The sequence below is a fragment of the Motacilla alba genome, chromosome 10 (assembly GCF_015832195.1).
Source record: "Motacilla alba alba isolate MOTALB_02 chromosome 10, Motacilla_alba_V1.0_pri, whole genome shotgun sequence".
In the NCBI taxonomy this organism is placed as follows: Eukaryota; Metazoa; Chordata; class Aves; order Passeriformes; family Motacillidae; genus Motacilla; species Motacilla alba.
The window spans coordinates 7,539,210-7,552,435 of NC_052025.1; positions in this window are offsets into that span (position 1 = coordinate 7,539,210).

A 13,226-nucleotide genomic window follows, 5' to 3' on the forward strand; every position below is an offset into this window, starting at 1 on the left:
CCTATGAAAAATGTTATGGCGACTTTGGAAAAAAAATCCATCAAGAAGTCAATCCATTTCCATAATTTTTATATTTTTACTAGTAAGAATAGCAAGGGGTTAACAGTGGCATTTAAAAAAACCAAAACAAACCAAACAAAACCAACCAACCAAACAAAAACAAAAACCAAAACAAAAAAACCAAACCAAAATGTAACTCCATCATTTGTGCTTTTGGTTTGGAAAAACTAAAAGGCTGAGATCAATAGTAGAGATCTAACCTACATGGGAAAAAGATTTTGTTAAGAAATGAATTACAGATTCTATGAGACATTAACACATCATAACTAAAGTCATGTTTTAGAAATATCTCTAGTGACATCCTGGGGGGTTTGAAGGGAAACAGGGGAACTAGAGAAGGAAACAAAGGTTGGCATGATGAAAGCTAAGAGGCGAAATATGCTCTTTCCAAACAGGAACTTTTTTTCCCCAAAAGTACTATTTCTTTTTGCAGAACTAAAATATCATCTTATTAATACTTTTACTTGTTTTAAAGTTCTTGTACAAAATAGCTATAAGAGCATAACACCTTAAAATGCCAAAAGTACTAGCAAGAAGATCTCTGCTAGTTAGATACTGAGGCAACAAAATCACTGGTTGAGATTAGAGAGATTAGAGCAACTGGTTTTCTAGCCAGCTTTTAGCTAAGACTTAATAAACAAAAGAGGGGTAATTTATTATATCATAAATTATTAAATATGTTAACAAACACAAGGTTGTTTTTGTTTGAAAGCCCCTGGGATTAATAACATATATACATATTAAGATTGCAAATTTGCACAATATTTCTAAGATTCACATTATGATTTATTTAATATTATTTATTTTTTGAAATATTATATCAGTTGGATTTAAACTTCAGCTACCTATATTTGAAGTAATATGAAAAGATCAGTATATTTGGAAAAATATTTCTGAGTGAATTTTCAAGTATTTCTCTGGAAAACAAAATTAGAAAAAATAAGAGATTTTCTTACATTCTTTATGCCTTACTCCATTAAGGTTTTATCACTTTGAAGTTGACCTGATGTGACCTTAACAGTTGTGGTTAATTCTCTAATACATAGTTGGTAACTGGGTAGAGAATAGGCTTATATGAGAGACCCCAACCAATAGGGAGATACATAAGGAGATAGGAAAATTTATCTCAGTATTTATCTGGGGGGAAAAAAAAGGCATTTGAAAGCATAACATTGGTATATGGTATAAGATTTAGCCAACAGTATTTGTTAGCAAATTCCCATTTTCCATTTAATTCTTTTTTAAGGGTTGACTCAAACGTGGTATCTGTAAAATGAAAATGTTTTTGTCAATTTGAGGTGAAGTGTGCAGTAGGTTAGAGACAGGTTTTAACCAGAGTGATGTTTGTGATCATAAGGATCTGTACTTGGGACCTCTTTCTAGGGACCTCTGTGATTAGAGCAGTATATCATCATTCTATTTTTTTTCAAGTGTTTCAACTTTTGTTTTCTGAGGATTATAAGACTGCAAAATTAAATTACTCCAACTGAAATGTTAAATTCAAAATGAAATTGTTCGCTGTGTTGCCCTTGGTTTTCTTCCAGCAAAGGAAGAGATAGGTCAGAGAACTGAAGAGCTCCATCAGTACAGCTGTTAGGAGTGGTTTGGGACAGAAGGGTGTGTGTAGCTCCTGGGATGTTAGAATAGTTTACTGCAGAAGACTGCTGAGGATCAATACACAGCATCTACTTTTGATTAAACCAAAGCACATGCATTATTTAGTTGTTACCCATTGCCCTCTTCCTTCTACAGGCACAAATTTTGTGATCTCCCTTTCCTCCTTCAATAAAAATACAAAAGCATGAGATTTTTATATGAGCCTGATATCTTCATGCTTTTAGACACAATTTTTGTTCATAATACCTTAATATCTTACTTGTTTAAAGATTCATTATACAGAATTTTCCTCTCTCTTAATAAAAGCTGTGATGTTTAGTAGAGGCCTCAAAAACTATCAACGGCAAAGGACAGGATTTCACTGTATCTCACATTACTTGTCAGAAACAGGAACGGTAGTGGTTTGGCAGAGTGTTTTCTTCCATAAAAATTACTGCAAATGTATCAGGCCAAAGAAATAACAGCTGATACGCTGGCTCAAGCTTTTTGGCTTTTTGGCATTTTTTTTATTGTAAGGCCCACTGTAAACAAATAGCACATATAGATGCCACAAATGCTTACAACTTTTAGACCAAGAATCACATTAAGGGCTGTATATTGGTATTGGTTTGGTACGTGATAGAGCTAAATTTGATTAATCTGTCACTACAGGCTTCTCTCATTTATACATCTGTTGATTCCACCTCTAGAAGAAAAGGTCTTTCATAGGACTCGCAGCTATATGCTGGACCTCCATACTAGAGAAGAGGGATGCTTCACAAAGGCAGGATGACTCAAAATGTTCATGCTTCCACATCAGCAAATTTGTTTGCCCAGGACCATTGTTAGTGCTTCCATTACCTTGCTGTGGGTCTGGCAGCCCCAGAGGTGCTGTTTCCCGCTGCACATTTCCTCTTGGAGGCCTGGCCATGGTGCTGCCCTCCGAGCAGCCCTGTTTGCAGGCACAAGGCTCCAGAGCGGAGCGCTGCAGCGTTGTCATCTTATTGTAAAAGCTCCGTACGGTTGTCTCCTTATCGCAAAAGTTTCATACCTTCTTAGTGTTTTCTCGTGGGCTACTCCTCAGAGCAGACTCTTCTTCACCCAGAAGACGGTGAAAAAGACAACAAACCACAACTCCCTTCTCAACCAGCCAACCCACTCTTTTAGAACACTCTTCTTCTCATTGGTCACAGCTGTGGCCTGGTAAAGTCAGGCCTGGTCCTAATCTTTGATAATTGGCCCAGCTGCAACTCCTTAGGGGTGAGATTACTTCCTACACTATCTTTATTTTCTTATATTCTATCCCCACACTCTGCAGCCTTGCAGAGGTGTGTGCTGCCAAGGGGCTGCTCCAATGCATTGCTGCCCTGTCTGTGCTCAGTATGAACTGCTCTTCACAGCATCCTGTGAGCAGGGCATGCACAGGGAGCCTCTTCCCGCTGCACAAACCCCGGGCAGGCTCAGCCAGCCCCAAGGAAGGGAACCAGAGACAGCAGCACTCGCTTGCGAAGGCAAATAATGTCAAGCTAGCAGGCAGTTGTTTGTTTACTTGTTTATTTTGAATGTGCCAGAGAGGATGTCAAATCCAAGGCATATCACTGTAACCTAAGCAACTGTAACCATTACAGCCACTTCATGCTTGAATAGTTTCCCTACCTTAAATTTCTCTTTCATTTTTCTAGTTCCAATTTTCTGGAGGGGAGACAGGGAAGAGCAAAATTTTGGAATGAATTTTATGTGGAATTTAATGCTTAGCAGATTTCTGGAAACCTGGATGGGTTGGTATTTTTGGTTTTGGTTTGTTTTTTTGGGTTTTTTTGGGGGGGGGGACTGTTTGTTTGGCTGGTTGGTTGATTTTTGTTAGCTTTAAATGCTCATCTTGTTTTTTACTTTAAAAGATAAAAATGGCTATTTCATATTTCTGTTGTGTGGAGTGTATTATAGCTAATCTTGAATTCACCTAAAAATCAGACTAAAATACATTATTATTGTGCAATCATAGGGAAAAAAAAAAGCAAAACCAAACTTGTGTACGGCAATTTCAGACATTAGTGGAATGGTGGGATCTAGACAATATGTAGCTATTAAATCAATAATCCAGACATAGAGGGAATTCCCCAGACAGCTGTTGGATATTTCCCTCTAATCAGTAATAATAATCCAATGGTGTTTGAAATGGCATGATTGTATATTGGAATGTATTTTTGTGCTGATATTTTCTCATGCATCTCTAATGGCTCCCTAAAATATGAAGAGGACCAAGCATTATTCACAGCCATGGATGATGTCCTGTGAAAAAGCTGCTGTTTGAATAAATGAAGTGTGTGCAAGTCCTTTAGCCCTTTCTGACAGACATCATAAGCTGGTTTAGCACCACTGTACCCTGGTATCTTTTGTTTCCTAGCAGGATAACCCTGATAGATGTCAGTGGTGTGTGCCAAGCTTTGTGTGGCAGAAGTCGGGGAGGTGTGTGAGAACCAGGTTTTGAGGGACAACAGAGCTGGGGAATGGGCAGGCTGGCCTGTTGAGTCTGTCCATCTCCACTGTCTCCAGTTTTGTTTTCATATAGATTTCAGTGCCATGGAAATATTTTTTCCCTACTTCTAATAGTTGTGTCGCCATTTACAATACCTACTTTCTAGGCTGGTCTGTGTTATGTTTTTATATAGCTATAACCAGCATACTTGTGCTATCCAGATTCCTGTTTACAAATATAAACATTTTTCTTTGTTCTTCTCTGCTTCACTGCACATTGGGGCTTACTTATTTCAGTGTCATCCTTCCTAACCTAATCCAAACAATAACCTTGGCTCAACAATTTAAACATATTGAATCCCCAGCCAGAGTAGTTTTCCCTAGTAATACTCTGATTACAGCAGCTTTTATGTCTGAACAGGAAAGGACCTTAAACACTAAATCTCATCAGCACTGTAAAAAATAAGTGGTGAGCATCAGTCACATTTTCTTGAAATACCACAAGTCTTTCTTGAGGCCTAATCCTTTAATCTCTGGATTTTGGGCACTTCTGTTCTGATTACTAGAGATCAAAAGGTTTGGCAAATACTCTTTAGACCACTCTTCAAAGTGGCCACTGTAATATTACCAGGTTGTTATGACAATTGTATGATTTTTTTTGTTGTAGTGGTAGCTGGTATTTTTGGAAAAAACAGAGAAGTTAGTTTATCAATGCAATGGTCTGCCACACTGAAAATTTTTTAAAAGCATGTGGTCCTCCAGTATAGAGGTTCAGAGTATTTGAGAACATGGCAATGTCAAAGTAAAGGAGAAATATCTTTCACTGATAATGGAAATTCCTCCTACTGTGTAAGAGGCAAACTTTGTAATGGAGGGTACCCTCAGAGGGCTGCTGCAACACTCACAAAGGCTCTTCTGAGCCTGTTAGCAAAGCTACAGAGTGACCTTCCATTTCACTGCAAATGAAAATCTTATGCCATTTCCTGCCTGAATTCCTGTCATGTGTGAAGTTACATAGAAAAAAGCAATGGACCAAAATCTACTTCTTAGACCCTCCTACCAGGTAGTTTTGTTAGATGTTCATTGGTCTGCTCTGGAGGTATGCAGTTTTTCGCTAAATGAGATTATTTCCTTGTCCTGTTTTAAACAAGGGCTACATAAGTTGAAACAAATCAGTGATTCCTCCTCCACAAATTTCATTTTACCTATTGCAAACTAGCAATAAAATTAAACTGAATATTTCCAACTATATTTGATCACTAGGATTCCAAAAGACTGTTACTTTATGTGTTAGATCTCTGTCTAAGGAAGACAACCCCACCTGACTTAAAGACAGCTACCAAGGTGCTTTTGAGTAATCACTCATTTTCAACAGAGAGGATTTCAATTAACGGAGCAGTTTTGGAAAAAGAAACTACCTTGTCACCTAAATGGAGGGCCCTGCAGTTATAACAGGAGCAAGTTCAAATCTCTCCATGCTATTCTTGTTCATTCCAGCCTTCATTGCTGGGCTGTCTTTATTGTTCCTGTCCCTGCCATTGTCTGTAAGAAATCCAACTGGGTATTTAGAACCTAAACCCCAGAGCCTGAAAGAGCCAAATACTCTTGTGCTCATCATGAATATTTTATCTGCATAGATGTGTCATCACTTGTATCCAGTTCCTCTTTACTTGGATTATGTTCTGTTACACAGCATAAAATTCATTTGGAAAAAAAAAAACTTTTATACTGTTGCTTTCATGGGATTTGCCACTTTGTATATTGGAGTGCATATATCAAGGGTGAATGCAGGTGAGGGCTTTCAAAGTTACTTTACTGTGTTGACAACACTACAACAGATCTGGCCTTTACTATCAAATTGCATATTTTTATTAATTTTTCATTCAGTGAAATATTCTGAAATATTCAGTGACTATAGTGGGCTGTGGCCAAACAAATTAAAATTGTGTATCAAGTATAAACAAGTTCTAACATTTTCAATGTGCTAAAGTTAGCATTCAATGTTGGCCTTAAACTAGAATAACACATGGTTTTGTGTATACTGTGTTGCTTGATAAAAGAAATGCTCATTGAGTTTGTAGTGCCAGTTCAGCCCTTGGCTTCCCTGATAATGCCTGCTCTCTGTGAGGAACTTGTGCCAGTGTAAAAGAAGGAATTAAAAGTCAAGCTCTGTGCCCCAAAAGGAGCACACATGGCTTGTTTGTGTATTAAACACTAAAAAGTTCTTTTGGCTTAGGGGAGGTAGGAGCTTTTTCACTAGCTGGAGGAAAAGATGTGTAGCTCCCTGTCAGCTGAGGGAGAACGCTGGTTTGTTATCTTTTGCCTGTTTTCATAAACAAATGCCGACAGCAACTGTTGTTTTTGCAGAGCCAGCAGAAATTCATAGGGGATTTCTTTTTGTTGTACTGCCACACTAAAAAGAGATGTTATTTTAACAACAGAATGTTTGATAGCTTTTAAAAATACAAGGCCTAGTTGTTAGGCATGCTGAGCCCCATAATTTCTATTGAAGTCAGCTCTTGCTGCAGATGCCCCAGAGTACTCTAAGGAGTCCCTCAGATTCAAGATCCAAGTACAGCATTAGGGAACATCTCTGATGTGAGCACAGTCACCAGGAAAAGCACAGAGGCTTTGTTTTCTATACATGAACACAAATTGGACTGAGTATTTTGGAAGGTGCATGTATTGAATGTGTCCATAAACTTGTGAAGTTACCATCTCAGCAGTCAGACTTAGTAAAGGTGCAAGTTAGCTTGCACTAAGGATTTCTCTAATGGAATTGCTTTGTGAGATGGAATGCAGAGGTAAGATTGCAGCATAACCACTGTGGGACAGGGAAACATCTGTCCTATGAAGAAACTAGCTATGGCAAAAATAACCTCAGACTGAACACTGAGCTCAATTCCCAGACTAGGTGCTTCTGACTTTAAAGATTTCTGTTGTGTGCTCAAAATGTTGGTTTTTAGGTTTTTTTCCCATATTGCAGCTAAGGTTTTCCCAGGATTTGTTCCTCATGAGGTAATAGTTAATGGAGAAAGTCTTCTGTTAAAAAAAACCAAACCACCAACAAACAAAAAAACAGCCAAAACGCAAAGCACTTAAGATTTCAAATCCCTAACAAAAACAAGTACATAATACAAAGTGTATTAATTGCATTTGCAAATAAAATGCAACCTCACTTCCATCCCATCACAACTTACTGTTTCCTTTCTCAAGCAGAGATTCATCCCTCCTTCATTTAGGTGTTGTATTTTCATTGAGTGTTTCAGGACAGATACACAAGCAATGTAGTGACAGATAAAGGACTCTTCAGACCTTTAAAATATATTGTCAACTGGTTTATTAGCATTATTAAGGGAATGTCTGTGTCCAAATGTTCTGGATCTTTAGTTAAGAAGATCGGAGGGAATCAAAAAGTGGCAGAAGTTAATTTTGAATGAATTCAGTTCTTGCACCGTTTGCTGTCCTAAGTAAAACAAGCACTCCAAAGATGTTGAAATTCAGAGTCTAGGTTGTGGGTTCTTTTCTGTAAAACCTGATCAAAAGGAAAAGATCCATTAGAACAGCTATTTTGTTTACTTAGATTTGGACATTCTTCTTCAGTGTTGGCAGCTCAGATTTTGCAAGAGCATGGCACTGCATAAGAAGCAGCAAGTGGGATGTAGAGATAAAAGCAACTGTTTGATATCAAAGAAAAGTTGAATTCTTACTGTACAGAGATAACTTGAAGAGTGAAAATATTAATTATAAAATGATTGTTCGTATCAATAAATTGAAAAATTGACCTTTAACATATAGTGTTAAGTTGCATTGAATAATTTTTTCATGCATGTTAAACAGCTCTGGTTATCAGCATAATTCTGCAGTACTTATTTTTATTGCAAATTGAGTCTTAAAAGGTACTTAAGTAGAATTAAAACTTAAAATAATAAATTTTGGACTGAGAGTGTCATAAACTGATACCTCCAGAACAGTGACTTTACTTCTGTGAAGATCACCTGCCTATCATTTCTTAACCAGGCTGAACTAACAGCTGTATTGCAGAAGATAGCCTTAGTGCAAAATTAGTCCAAAAGTGCAGTAAAAGCTCACACAGCTGATACATGAATAGCTACTGTACTCACTGTAAAGGCACTGCTTGTAGAGGAAGTCATTATCTCTGACCTGAATTTTAATGCGTTCAGTGACAGCAAACATTGAGACTTTTCCTAGAACTAGTTAGTTAAAATTATGTGTGATGCTGGCCGTGGAAAGTTGATGAAGTTATTTATAAATCTTTCTCCTCTTTTTAAATATTAGAAGATTAGTTCAAGTAGAAGTGAAGTAGTTTTAAACTAAAATCAGGTTAGGGAGATTCTGAATATAATAAATAATATTTTGTAACAACCCAATTTAGCAGAGGAGTTTCTGAGACAGTACCAGACTCTCAGGGGTTTGCTCACAGCATTCCTGGTTTCTGTTCTCTTGCTAACAACTCTGTAGTGGGCCTGAGTAACTCCTATGTTCTGCTCTGTTCACTGGCCTGGGGCACAGTACAATACTGTCTGTCCCGTGTGCAGAGGAACTCAGAGAAGGAACTTTGGCTGGTTTGGGAGATGATGCTAGAGATCACACGAACTGAGCAAAAGGAAGACAGATCCCCCGAAAGGGTTGTCAGGGTTGTGTAAATCTGAAAACATATTTTTCCCAATTTGTGTAGTATTTTTGTAGATCTCATCTAACAAAGATTTGAGTTTTGTTGGAGATTCATTCTAATGTTGGAACTCTTTCAGGAAAGTGGTTAAGCTCATATATAGTAATAAGTATGTGAGCTAACTAGGTTGCTGATCGGATTTGTTTCATCTCTTTTTGATTGGAAATTGATCCATCTTCTGCAATACTGCTCATGCTAATAAAAATATATTTATTCTTCCAGAAAGCCATGGTAGTTGAGTTAGTGCTTTCCTTTAAAGTTTGGTTTCTCCTGGCAGGGGGGAGTGTTTAAATTGTGTCTGGGCTACAGTAGAACAAATTTCTTAATGAATATGTAAGAGATTTGAGAAGCATACCTAGTTCAGCAAGTAATATGAGGCACCCTGTTTTATTGTTTTAACTATGGCTGTGCTGTACTGTTTGAAATTAAAAAAACATTTCTCCTTTTGCTTTAAATCTGTTCCTAATGTTTCAGTTTGTAAAATTATTCTTTGAGTTAGTAACATGGTATGAAACCGTACTATCTCTTTCCATGTTCTTTTAGAATTTACTTTTTTACATAAGTTTAGCTCCAGTTTTAAAAGTGTTGATGTTAACTGTTTTCTACTTGCACTCCGCTTGCCTTATCTATTTCTCAAATTTTTCTCTTCTGTATATAATTTTTCTGGCAGAGGCTAAGATGCAGAGACACACTTAGGGACTGGTGCTGTGTGATCTGGAGACTTTGCAATGCATATTGCAGTCATTGACACAGGGGAGACCTGAGCTCATTAACTGAGCTTTGCACTCATGCTGTGATATTTGTGTCTAGGTGACTTTAAGCTTTTACTCTTAAAATATCTCATTGTTGCCACCGCTGGTTCAGCTTCATGAGAGCTTTAGTCCACAGACAGTTCATGTAACAACCAAACTTTTGTTTTCTAGGTCAGCTGGTGTTCAGACATTCATCACTAAAGCAGACAAAATAGTGGCAGAAATAGTGAGAAACTGCTCCTTTGGTAGAGGGAGAAAAACTGAAGAATGGAACGGGCGTTTCATTATCTCAACCACCAGAGAGTGCTGACACTGTGATGTGTTGGCACATGCGCACAGTCTGACAATAACAGCTATCGTGCCCAAATTTCCATGGCATTTATTCATAATAATCCCTCTTCCTCAGTAAAAAAGCGAGGTTTTGGTGACTTTTCAGAATTTGTCTTCTGCCGAAAACTATGTATCTTAAAATGTGGATTCGGCTGAACTCCCTGGCTAAGACCGATCTGTTTGCTCGTTTGTACTTTGACCAAAGGATTATATTGATGGTTTCCCAGGATGCCAAATTGTATTTCATCTGTTCACAGAGCTACATATATTATTTGAATGAGAAAGAGGGAAATGAAAGTGCCCATAGCTACATCAGCTGGTAGCTGTTCACAGGAAGCAGCAATTACTGTCTAGCCTTCTTCCCCAGGAAAGCCCTCCTGACTGCTTCCTGTACCATGGAGCTGTGCCGTGCATGGCCACACAAAATAGCAAATAAAGCACCAGAGAGCCATAAAAACTAGTTTGAGGGGGTAAATAAATAAGAATGACAATAATTCCCACATGAACAGGACTGAAGCTAATTTCAGTTGCAGTTGGCAAACTGAGCTAAGCTGGCAAGGGAAGGAATGTGTGTAATCAGTAGCTGTGCACTTGCAGTGGAGCAGGGACTTGGGCATGGCATACTTGGACAGTCTCAGCGCTTCCAAATTTGCTCAGCCTGTACAGTACCCTGCATTTTTCCTCTTTGCTTTGTTTGGTCCCAGCTCACATATGTGTGAATCATCCAAGGGGAAAGTTTGAGAGATGCTGTGTGTCAGGTCAGTCCAGGTTCATTCACTGTTTATCCTTAGAAAGCCAGAAACACTGGTGTGTAAACAAGGGGGGAGGGGAAAGGAAGGTTTAATAAGACAATCAGGGTTAATCTTTTCTTTCAATATTGCATGTAATTTGGTTTTCTGATTATACACTAAACAACAGTTGTATTTTCTTTAATTCAGTTATACAAACACAGCAGCCACTTAATATTCCTGCACTCTCTGTGTTGCGAAGGGTGCACAGAGAAAACCTTCGTTATTTTTCTAGTGCTAAATCTGTTCATGTTAAACCATATTCCTCTACACAGCAACAGCAAAGTACACGACAGCATCAATTCAATCCAGAATGCTTGATAAATTGAGAGGGGTTGTTTACCTAGTGTATGAAAAAGTCCCTTGGGGATGGGTTTTATTGCAATCTGCATAGTCATCCATATTCCTGTACTGTCTGTGCTCATGTTTGTGAGTTAAACATATACAGTAATTTAGCATTCAGATAATCCCACGGCTATAATCCAGACAGATTTAGCTCAAATTTCTCTGGGATTTCTATTATCTAGATTTAGCCATGTGGTGTTGAGTGGATATTTTAAATTGCTGCAAATGCTTTTTTTTTTCCTGCAATAAACAACATATTTTGATGTTCTCGTAATTGAAGCTGTAGATTCTTTCTGGCATTAACCACATATAAAAATGTATCTTTGTGAGGACAGTGATTGCACAGCTGGAGCATGCTTTTAATGGATTCCAGCTATTTGACTACATACCACATAAGATCATACCATGTTTATATGAAAACCAGGATAACATATGTGAAAATACTAATAGGAATTATCTGAAGAACATTTATCTCCACACATCATCTCTTTGAAAATGAACTCAACTGCTTCAATTTTAGTAATGTTTTATTACAATATATTCGACAGTATAGTAATACAGAGTCTGGCTCTCTTACAGCACCTTTCCTAAGTAGACCAGAGCTTTTACTGTTTTCAGTTTCCTCAGATGGAACTTCTGGTCTTTCTCACTCAGCAGTTTCGAGGAAAAGAGGGAAGAAAGAGCATCATTATCCCCATGAAATGAGGGGATATTAAACCCAAGTGCACTGGGTACCTTTCACAGCAGACCACCCTTTGTCATATGTTGCTCTGATTAAGTGCAAATGTATTCAAGGGAGCAGAGCAGACACTGTAAAGAGGGTCCAAATGTTCTTGTACCAAAAATGCCAGCCCTCCCACACGCTCTAGCATTAGTGGGGCTGCAGGAGTAAGAATGCTTGTGTGGGAGATTTTTAGGAGGGAAGTGACTGTGGGAAAAATTGTAAAGCTGCTTCTTCTACCAGAGTAGCTGGAGTGAGAGTGTCTGAATTGAGGCAAACAGGGAGCAGGGCAATGCATGCTCTGTGCTCTGCCTTGTAATTGTGTTGCAAATGCACCAAGTACATTATTCACCCCCGGGCCAGATCTTCTGGGAAGAGGCTTGTGCACACTTGGCAATAATTTGATGCTAAGATTGTGTCATCCAGAAGTGTCCCAGAAATTCAAAATAAGCAAACCACTTTGAAATATTTGGAAAACAAGCTATTTGGAACCATTTGTGGGATTTAGGAGCTGTGTGTCATATTTTTGTTCCCTAAGCTGGAGGATTCAAACACCAGTTCAGTAAGTGAGTTCAGGTATGCTGCCCCTTAAAGCATCCCCATCATGCTGTATTCCAAGTGCCTTCTCTGACTGAGCATTACTGCCAGTCCCAGTAACTGTAAAAATCTGGAGAGGTATCTTCAATGTGAAAAAAGAAAGAGGATGTTCATTTAATCAGTTGTGATAAAATTGTTCCACGCATAAAATTGATTTGCTTAGTCCCCAAGCAGCAGGTTCACAAGAATGACGAAAAACAAAAACCAACATGAAAAAGCATAATGAGAAAGACTTTTATAGCTAGCAACCATAATTCTGGGTAAAACCTTCTGAAAGAAATATGCTGTGTCTGTGTGGCAGTACTTTTGGTTTCATGCTTGCCCTGAGTTACTCTTTGCAGTACTACAGCAGCTGGGTTTCAGAAGCAGAGCAGCGCTCACATTCTTGCCGTGAAAGGAGTCTGAGCGTTCACTCTCCTCGCTTCAGTGCCCTGCTAAAGCAGTGGGCCTGCTCCTTTCGCACTAAAAGCTGCTCTGAGAAGTTATATTTATGCCCAAATAGCTATCAATATCTGTGTTTGATCCCTAATAAGTAAGAACTATGAAGCTGTAATGCCAGCGAGATGGAAAAGCCATCTGATAGCTCTTAAACTGCTCTTCCAGACAGTGCCTCTGGCACCAGCTGTTGGAGCTGCGAGTTTTCAAGCCTAATTCTTCTCTTTCTCAGAAGAATTTCTTTAGATCCCTAAAGAGTGATATCAAAACCCCAGATAAGCAGAAGAGTTTAAAATGGATCTGACATAACTATGTGTTAGCTGCATCTTTTTTGAAAAGAAGTAAAAGTCAATTTAAAGTTTTACAGTCAGTGTCTGAGGAAGTTGCCAGTGCATCCACAGGCCTTCTCATTGCTGCACATAGCAGCTCGACTC